Source organism: Pongo pygmaeus, chromosome 2 (genome assembly GCF_028885625.2).
Source record: "Pongo pygmaeus isolate AG05252 chromosome 2, NHGRI_mPonPyg2-v2.0_pri, whole genome shotgun sequence".
In the NCBI taxonomy this organism is placed as follows: Eukaryota; Metazoa; Chordata; class Mammalia; order Primates; family Hominidae; genus Pongo; species Pongo pygmaeus.
In genome coordinates, this window is record NC_085930.1 from 202,764,081 (window position 1) to 202,775,000 (window position 10,920).

Genomic DNA, 10,920 nt, shown 5'->3' on the forward strand with positions numbered 1-10,920 from the left:
GAAAAGAACCAGGCCTTGAAATCTGAGTCAGGATTGGGTGAAAGTATTTGACCATAAGAGGATGAACAAGTAAATGCCAACTTGCTCTTGGGAGTTTGTGGTAGAGTTGTGCCTTCCCACGTTCCTTCCTCATTCAGCAACAAACAAATTTATGTCAAGAGGAAAACACCACAGGGACTATTTGGTTTACTTCAACTCATTCTACTGAGCACCAATGCATCATGAGAGGATATTATTAGACCCCAGAGGATACATACGAGACAAGATAAGAGTCTCACCTCTAATAAATATAAAGTCTAGACAAATGTCTTCCTTCCAAGGAAATCCTGAGACAGAATAGAAAACCGTCCCTGAAGTTTATGGTCTTAGTCCCACAACTTTATCCCACAAAGTCATGGGTATACTTTATACTGGTTATGATCGCTAAAATTGAGAGGTAGTAGAGTGTCCTGGTTAAAAGCACATTCTCCGGACCAAGACTCTTTGGGTTCAGAGACTAGCTCTGCCACTTACTGGGCATGTGATTTTTCAGTACATTATTTAACCTCTTTATTCCTCAGTTTGTCTTCCATAAAATGGGATAGTAATAGTACCCACATGGCAGGGTTGTTGTCTTATGTAAGCATTTACTACGGCTGTTGCTGCTATTACTTGATCACATGTCTCTGAAATAGACCTGAAATTCTATCTACCAGTTTATTGGCAGTTAGGTACAAGAATTCCTAGTGTCAATAGTTCTGCTCTTGCTAGAATTGTCTCTTAGGATAACAAGGGAGCTGGAACATAAAACTTTAAATCTATCAACTTCTTTATCTCACCTGATAAAGATTACATTGCCAGGAAAGGTTCTGTGATGCTTGGCTGAAGGTTGCTTTTGTGTGTAAACATCAGATTCCTTTCTACTGTTAGCAATACATACAGGTGCTGAATGGCTTTCTTAGGCATTGTCCAAATTTGGCATAACTGATAAAATGTTCTCATTAACTCAGAAATACAATCTCTTAACTAATTTTGCAAAGTAGAATGTAGATTCTGACATGAATACTCTTCTGCTCCAAGTTCAAGCCATTGCTCTCCAGATGCCAAGCCTAGAATGGCTCTGTCCCCTCAACACACTGGCAGCAATGCTCTCTTAATCCCACACGGAGCAGTGCCCCAGTCTTAATTTCCTTACTTGTCCTGAGTCCAGCTAACATTCTTTCCCATGTGCTTTTTCTATGTTTCAACACTTTGGCATAGATCAATTTCTACCTTCCGACTCAGCCATTTTTTCATCTTTTTAAAATATTATATTTAAAAGTTTCCTTATATTGCCAGTCAGTTAAGCCCCCATGTAATATGCCTGAGTTACTCGGTTCTATAGCAAAAACCTCTCTGTTACTATGCATTCCTTTTTGGGCTATGCAGTGAGGGCTCTCTACAGTTTCCAAAGTGTCTTTGTGTTCATTGTCAATATAAAGCAAACAGAAATTATTTATTTATTTATTTATTTATTTTATTATTATTATACTGTAAGTTTTAGGGTACATGTGCACAATGTGCAGGTTAGTTACATATGTATACATGTGGCATGCTGGTGTGCTGCACCTATTAACTCGTCATTTAGCATTAGGTATATCTCCTAATGCCATCCCTCCCCACTCCCCCCACCCCACAACAGTCCCCAGAGTGTGATGTTCCCCTTCCTGTGTCCATGTGTTCTCATTGTTCAATTCCCATCTATGAGTGAGAACATGCGGTGTTTGGTTTTTTGTCCTTGCGATAGTTTACTGAGAATGATGATTTCCAATTTCATCCATGTCCCTACAAAGGACATGAACTCATCATTTTTCATGGCTGCATAGTATTCCGTGGTGTATATATGCCACGTTTTCTTAATCCAGTCTATCATTGTTGGACATTTGGGTTGGTTCCAAGTCTTTGCTATTGTGAATAATGCCGCAATAAACATACGTGTGCATGTGTCTTTATAGCAGCATGATTTATAGTCCTTTGGGTATATACCCAGTAATGGGATGGCTGGGTCAAATGGTATTTCTAGTTCTAGATCCCTGAGGAATCGCCACACTGACTTCCACAATGGTTGAACTAGTTTACAGTCCCACCAAATTATTATCTTAATTCTCCATTAAGGAAACGAAAGTTCAAAGTTACTATAATATCTTTAATAGTAATAATAGTGATTATTAACAACTAATTATTGATAACAGTGCTAGCAGCTAACACTTATTGGGCACTTAATAGCCTTTCACTAAGCACATGATACATATTTTCCCATTTAGTTGAAAAAGATTAAATTAGTTTCCCAAGCCACAAAGCTCATAACTAACTCAAAACTGGGCTCCAGTCTAGACCTCTGCAGGTCTAGATGGAAGATGATGTGGAAGATGATGTGGGCTGGCCATTTCTACTCCTATGCTCTTCTTTATCCTTTTATTTCAGTTCAATTTAACAAATGTTTGTTACATGTCCACCAAATGGCAGGCATGTGCTAGATGCAGATAAATAAGACAATATATCCAGTCTCAAGGAGCTCATTAGTTTAGTGGAGAAGAGAGTCACACAAACAGCTAAGATTAAACAAGGTTAGAGCAATAAAGGGTTACATGGAGAGATAACCATATAAATTGTCACCTGAATGGGGTGCTATTAATAATAACACTGGGACAACAGGAGTAGGTGGGTGTGAAGCGAATGCTTCACTGTAATTTCCAGGCACTACAACCGTATCTTTTATTTTATTTTATTTTATTTTAAGACGGAGTTTCGTTCTGTCACCCAGGCTGGAGTGCAGTGTCGCAATCTCGGCTCACTGCAAGCTCCACCTCCCGGGTTCACGCCATTCTCCTGCCTCAGCCTCCCGAGTAGCTGGGACTACAGGCGCCGGCCACCACGCCCGGCTAATTTTTTTTGTATTTTTTTAGTAGAGACGGGGTTTCACCGTGTTGGCCAGGTGGTCTCGATCTCCTGACCTCATAATCCGCCCGCCTCGGCCTCCCAAAGTGCTGGGAGCCACCACGCCCGGCCTACAAGCAACTGTTTTAAATGAATGCATTTCAATGGATTTACCTCGCTGCTCATCCAATCTGGACACCTATTAAAATCCTTGCCTCTGTACAGTTTCTTCTTTGCCACTCTTAAATACTAAAGAACATTTTTCTAAGTTTCTTCCAAGTTAATTTGACTTATAGATTCAGGTGAAAAATTCTCAACATGAATGACCTAATCTAGAAATCTTAAACTGGAGGCTCAAAAGGAATGACCTACAGTCTCGTTTCTTTTTTACCTGTTAGGTATTTCTTAAAACTTTAAATTTGTCCCCCAATTATTTTCACATAAAAATTATGATTTCTACTTTTTTCTTAAAATAAATTAAAATGGTGACAATATTGTTCCCACATTCTTGCACTGCAGTAATCAGTCGGAGAGCAAAAAAAACCATGTGTAATATAACCCAGGAAATTACCCAGATGCCATCAGTGGGTGAGATGTACTGTAGTGTGTCCACACAATGAGATTTAATACAGCATTTCAAATGTATGAGCTCCAGAAACACACATCAATATGGATGACTCTTAGTAATAGAATAGGAAGTGAAGAAAGTCAGTGCAAAGGATTGTAATAGCATCATAACCTTTTTATAAAGTTAAAAACAACTAGCATTTCAATTATTTGGGGGATATATCTAGATAAAAGAAAACCATAAAGGAAGGAAAGCAAGGGAATGATGAACACATGATTTAATACAGTGGCTGCCTCTGTTGGGGAAAGGCAGAGGAATAAGAGGCCATACTGTTACATGCAGATTATTGTCAAAGTCCTAGCTTTTGTTTGTGGTGATGGGTTCAGCACATTATTATAAAGAACTAATAAAGTAGCTAGCCAAATTAATGCAACACAACATGGGCAAATAATATGAGTGTGTCACGAACCAAAGATTATGGACAATCTAATTGTGAGTACCTCAAGTCTTAGGAGAAAAAAGAACCAGCCAGAGCAAGTACCATATGCCCCCTCTAAAGGAGCAGGTGCCCACTTCTTTTCCATGGTTCCTGCTTTGCTTTCTTTTTTCCCCAACACTGAGGCTATATGTTAGGTTCCGTCTCACATCTCATGCCAGACCTGCTCATTGGAGCTACAGCCTCACCCTGGAAACCAGTGGTTCTCAACCAAGGGAGAGTTTGTCTCCCAGGGTACGTTTGGCAATGTCTGGAGATATTTTGTGGTCACCCAACTCTCAATTGGGTGAGTTACTTCTGGCATCTGATGCACAGAGGCAGGAATGCTTCTAAGCACCCTACAATGCAGAGGACATTGCCCTACCTCCACCCTCCACAAGAAAAAAATTATCTGGCCCAAAATAGTGCCAAGATTGATAAAACCTGCTTTAGACATTTTAGTTCCCTCCCACCTAAACTAGGCAGATCTCTAGGTCCTAGTGCCTAGGATGACATCTTCAGCACCCAAAGAACTAGAAAATTTTGATTTTGAAACCCATGGTAAAAGAGGATTGACACTTAATACTAAATGACCAACAAAGTAGGTAATGGTTGCAATGCAGCCCAACAAATCATTTCACAGATAAGGAAACTGAGGTACTAAGAGAGAAAGCAGATTGCCCATGTGATCTACCACCTGCCTTCCTCTCTTGGACCACTCTCCCTCTATATCACTCTGTACCAGCCACGAGGACACTTTCCATTTTGTTGAATTCACCCAGCCCTTTCCTGCCTCATTGTCTTCCCATGGCTTGCTATTTCTCATTCTTTCAGTCTCCTTTAAATATTTGCTTTTCAGAGAGTTCTCAGTCAACCATCCTATATAATTAAGCCCCTAATCTCATGTGCCCTTTATAATACTTTTGTAGAATTTTCATAATTTGCAATTTGTAATTTTTTTTTTTTTTTTTTAGACAGAATCTTGCTCTGACTCTGTCGCCCAGGCTGGAGTGCAGTGGCACAATCTCGGCTCACTGCAGCCTCTACCTCCTGGGTTCCAGTGATTCTCCTGCCTCAGCCTCCTGAGTAGCTGGGATTACAGGCGCCCGTCACTGTGCCCAGCTAATTTTTGTATTTTTAGTACAGACGAGGTTTCACCATGTTGGCCAGGCTGGTCTTGAACTCCCGACCTCAGGTGATCCAGCCACCTCAGTCTCCCAAAGTGCTGGGATTACAGGCGTGAACCACTGCACCTGGCCTGCAATTTCTATTTTTTGCTTGCTTTTCTGTTTCCTCCTTTCTGCTCCCCTACAACTAGGCTTTAATTTATGTCATAGTAGGATCAATTCAAGTTTTTTCTTCCAACGTTGTTTACCCAGCATCACATACATTATCTGCATGTAGTGGGCACTCAATAAATATTTGCTGAATCAATCAATATATAAATGAGTGGCTATATTAAAGGAAAGAATAAAGGATGGAGGCAAAGGTGGGAAAGGGAGGGAGAGAGGGATGAAGGGCAAGAGAGAAGGAGGGAAGGGAAGTTAATAAACCCGTACTCTCCTTGTTCCTAGCCCAACAAATTTAACTGTATTATCTCCTTGGACACTAAAAATAAAATCAGTCCACTGAGGGGAGGAAGGAGAAAACATAGCAACTCCCAGATGCTGCTCTGTGCCTTTGGTCATTAGGAAATGTTAAACTAGTCACATCATTTGCATTACATCAAGTTAATCTCTAAGTCTAGGTTTCCTGAATGACTGCTAGGATTTTTGCTTTTTCTTTCTCTTTTTAGCCTGTCTCCAAGAGTTGGAAAGATGCTAAAGGTAAGACTGAGTTTTACAAACTCTCTGTCTTCAACAGAGCCAAACCAAGGGCCTGCCCTGGAAGGGACAAACTGGTTAGATATCTACTCTCCAGTCTCCTGCTCTAGTAAAAAAAGTGTGTTCACAATCACTTTAGTGTGAATTGTGCTGAAGTCCCAGTCTTGTATATTACTTTGCAAAAAAAATTATTATTATTAAAAATAAAAAATAATAATCTCCAACAATGACTACTGGCAGGCAGCTGAGTCCCATTTTCCATTAACAATGTTTACGTCCATTCAGTGGTTACAGGAGTGGCCCTTGAGGGGATCCTGAGGAACGAAGTGAACTGGCCACAGCTGGCAGATAGTTGGGATGATAACCAAATTCTCTTCCCAGCTTTGGAATGTCACTTCTCTCTCATTCCCAGCTTTGGAATGTCACCTCTCTGGTCATTGACTCCCAGTTTCTCTTGCCACACTTTCTTTCTCATGATTGCTGTGGGAAACAATAGAATGACACCTGGCCCAGGTGTCAGGCTCAAGAACCAAGGCAATGATTGTAAAAATGCTTCTGTGCTGCACCTCCAGCATAAAGTCTTTAAAGTATCTTTGCTTCAGTTTTCAATTCAAATTGCCTACTATGTCTAAGACAATGGGTAAAGTATGTCTGCTAGAGATAAATCTTCCACCCTCAAGGAGCTGACAGAAGAGATGATGAGTTTTAAAATAACTATAATTCAGGGCAGAAAATATTAAATGCCATATGAAAAGCACAAGGGAAAAAATAGTTTCAAATGATGAAGATCTCCCACTGAGACAATTAATAGGAAAAACTTTCCAAAAGAATAATAATTTGCAATTGACTTGGAGAGAATTGGTAGAATTTTGATAGCTGGGAAAGGAGAGTAGGAAAGGGCACTGCAAGTGGAGGAATTAGCCTTGAGCAAAGGTAGACTATACAAGGAATATATTTAATGACAAAATGTCAGGTTAATGCCTTACAGGAGTTCCAAGTACTCTAATGTTACGATTAACTTAATCGTATATGGTTAGATAATACAACTTTGGTTGGGACTTTGGGATTCTAGGATGTGTACGCTACTCTAGCTATGGCTTTTGAAAATCAAGTTTGCTGAACCCTTAAAAACTGCACCTCCAGCCAGGTGTGGTGGCTCATGCCTGTAATCCCAGCATTATGGGAGGCCGAGGCAGGCAGATCACCTGAGGTCAGGAGTTCGAGAGCAGCCTGGCCCACATGGCAAAACCCCATCTCTACTACAAATACAAAAATTCGCTGGGTGTGGTGGCACACACCTGTAATCCCAGCCACTTGGGAGGCTGAGGCAGGAGAATGGTGTGAACTCAGGAGGCAGAGGTTGCAGTGAGCCGAGATGGTGCCAGTGCACTCCAGCCTGGGCCACAGAGCGAGACTCCATCTAAAAAAATAATACTAATAAAATAGAAAAATAGAAAAAAAAAAACTGTACCTCCATCTTTCCCCCTCCACAGTCAGCAGGTGGACCCCTCATAATTACCCTAAAGTTAGCATTCCCAGGGAAAGTTAGTGACAGAGGCCACTGCCTATGGCCATTTCAGCTGAGCGGCAGTCTGATTATGGAAGTAGGCTAAACAGATGTGTTTGGGGCTTTAGTTTCCTTTGACTCAGGGTTCCTTTTCTCAGCCCAGTATGTTGTCAGCTACTGCCTATGGAAACTCCTCCTTGTCACACAGATTGGCCGACAGAAAAGCAACTTATCCCACCTATCAGCTGCAGGCAGGAAGGTAAGACCCTGCCCTGTAGATAATTGCCCACACAAACTTGGGTTGAAGTTCATGAAAACTTACATTTTATGTAAATAATAACTTTTTATTATGTTCCAGTCACCCTAAATATCTATTTTGTCATTTGCTGCTTTAATTCTCACTATCCTGTAAGGAAGGTAGTATCAGGCATGGATCAGAATAAGGAAGGTAACGTTTGGGGAGGTTAAGAAATGTACCCATGGTCACCCAGCCGGTAGGTAAGAGAGCCAGGTCCTTTTTATTTAAAATTCTTTTCACCCAACAAAGCTGCCTGTCATGAAGACACACCCTCCTCCTCCTTAGCTCTCTGATATTCTCATTTGGCAGGTGTCACAAGTGACAGTGCATGAACACTTGTTGATTGTCCAGATTTGAGCTAATGGATGTGCTGCCCAGACAGGTTCGTAGATTCCCCTTAAACAGGTTTTCACAAGCTTCAAACTACAGAGTGAGAGGAAATAGGCAAGAGGGACTCCACCCAATAGCCAGACAGTGGTTTTTACAGGCATCATCCTAATGTTTTGGTCTGGTAATCTTGGGCAAGATGCATTTTCTAGGCTTTCATGTGATGAGGAAATAAAAACTTCTCTTTCTGATGATGTCTTTAGTATAATAATAAATAAGTATTGTCTTTGTCTCCAGTTTCTGGCATACAGCAACTAAAACCCTTGGAATGTTCTGAATAACAGGAGTGTATTTTGTTATTCAAAATGAGCCCCTCTCAGCCAGGCATGGTGGCTCACGCCTGTAATCCCAGCACTTTGGGAGGCCGAGGCAGGTGGATCACCCAAGGTCAGGAGTTTGAGATCAGCCTAGCCAACATGGTGAAACCCCGTCTCTACTAAAAATTCCGAAAATTAGCCAGGCGTAGTGGCAGGTGCCTGTAATCCCAGCTACTCAGACAGCTGAGACAGGAGAATCACTTGAACCTGGGAAGTGGAAGTTGTAGTGAGCCAAGATCGTGCCATTGTACTCCAGCCGGGGCAAAAAGAGTGAAACTCCATCTCAAAAAAAAAATCAAAATGAGCCCCTTTCAACCATATTCAAGTTCATGCTAATGAGATGACCTTCAGGATGGAAGCTGGTGGTCAGAGGAATCAACCATATCTTTAGATCACTGGAACTTTCAGTTTCACCCCCTGACCTCTAGGGAAAGGAAGGGGCTAGAGACTGAGTTCCATCACCAATGGCCAATGATTTAATCAGTTATGCCTGTGCAGTGGAAGCTCCATAAAAACCCCTAAATGATAGTATTCGCAGAGCTTCAGAGTTGACAAACACAACCATTTACCAGGAGGGTAGTGTACTCTCCCTTCATGGGGACAAAAGCTCCTGTGCTAGAGAGTCTTCCAGACCTCACCCTATGTAGTGCTTCATCTGGTTATTCATTTGTGTCCTTTATAATAAGCCAGTAATAGTAAGTGCTATGGTTTGGATGTGGTTTGTCCCCACCAAAACTCAGATCGAAATTTGACCCCCAATACGGCTGTGTTGGGAGGTGGAACCTAGTGGTAGGGGTCTGGTGCAGGGGGCAGATCCATTATGAATAGATTAATACCCTCTCAGAGGGGTGAGTTCTGTCTCTCATTAGTTCCCACAAGAGCGGTTTGTTAAAAAAGAATCTAGCTTCCTCAGTTTCTCTTTCTTGCTTCCTCTCTTGCCATGATCTTTTTTCCCATGCCCACTTCCGTTCTGCTTTCCATCACCAGTCAAAGCAGCATGAAGCCCTCCCCAAATGTGGCTGCCAAATTTGGACTTTCCAGTCACCAGAATCATGAGCCAAATAAACCTCTTTTCTTTATAAATTACCCAGCTTCAGATATCCTATTACAACAATATGAAATGGACTAAGACAATGAGTAAAGTGTTTTCCAAAATCCTAACAAATCATTGAACCTGAAAGGGTGGGGGTATGGGAATCTCACAACTTAATAGCCAAATCAGACAGAAGTGTGGGTAACCTGGGAACCCATATTTGTGACTGGCATCTGTATGAGGACAGTCTTGTGGGACTGAGCCCTCAAACCTATGGAAACTGACACTAACTCTGAGTAGCTAATGTCAGATTGAATTAAATTATAGGACACCCATTTGGTGTCCAGAGAGCTGGAGAACTGGTTGGTGTCAGGAAGAGAAAAACTCCACACATTTAGTGTCAGAAGTATTGTGAATAAAAAACAGCTCAAAATCTGAGAGGTGTAAGACAATAAGAGCATACAGAGGTCAGTATCTGGGAATACCACCCTGTCTAGGCAGCCTATTTACTGCACAGTGTAAAGACTCAAGCAAGGGTAGCAAAGGAGAAAGCCAACATATTTAAAGACAAAGCACTTGGGTTCAAATCCTGGTTCTGCCACTTATTAATTTTATTCTACAAGTCACTACCATATCTAAAAAATAAGAATACTAATGCCTACCTCACAAAACTGTTATGAGAATGAAATGGGATAACAGTTGTAAAAGAGTTATTCAAATATAAGTTGTTATTATTATGGGGGAAATTAGACTTCAGGCTGATTAATAACCTCTCAGTGATAGCCAGACATGTTTTGCCCCTCCATATAAGTCAGATCTCACCTCCCTGACCACACAGTCTAAAATAGCTACCCAGTCAGTCTCTAGCACATCACCCTATTTTAGATCTCCATGAGCCTTTATCTCTATCTGATTTTTTCTTGTTTGTTTATGTTTTTGCAGTCTGTTAGAATGTAAGCTTCAAAAGAGCAGAACAGCTTCAGTTTGTCTGTTCAAACTATGTGTCAGGGATTGCTGAATCCCTGGCACATAGTAGGCCCACAAATATTTTTTGAGTGAATGAATGGCTCAAAATTTATTGTAAGGATTCTAGTCTAAGGAAGAATATAAGAATATTAATAGACTAGTAAACAGAAAGGCCAAAAATGACAATCATAGAGTGTTGGCACCTGATAAATGCTTAGCAAACATCTAGTCGAACTCATTATTTTTTAGAGAAGAAAGCTGAAATCTTAAGATAATTCTCAAACAAGGACACATAGAAAGAAATCACAGGAAAGGCAACGATCTCCTTCCAAAATCATACTTCCACTCTTTGAGCAATGAAGAATACATTTTATCCCCCAGTATTATTTCTCTTTATCCCTGGGTATCATTTGCCATTAACTACAGGATTTTAGAAAATGAAAAATCTATTATGAACTAAGAGAGGAAAAGATCAGAGATTATCTGATCATGGACCCCTTCTACAACATCTATAACAAATGCTTTCCTGGGTCCCACACCTCCAATAAAGCAAACTCTACTTCCTGGGGAAGGCTGCTCCATTTTCAGGTAATCCTACTAATAATTACAGTATGTGTCAGACACTGGGTTAGAGCCCAGATGTAGGACTCT

The 10,920-nt window shown here is 41.0% G+C and overlaps 1 protein-coding gene across 1 annotated transcript in view; it reads right to left on the minus strand.

Moving 5' to 3' along the window:
• ATP13A4 (ATPase 13A4) overlaps positions 1–10,920 on the minus strand; it is a 161,359-nt gene that overhangs the window by 121,361 nt on the left and 29,078 nt on the right. The gene's annotated exons all lie outside the window — the stretch shown is intronic.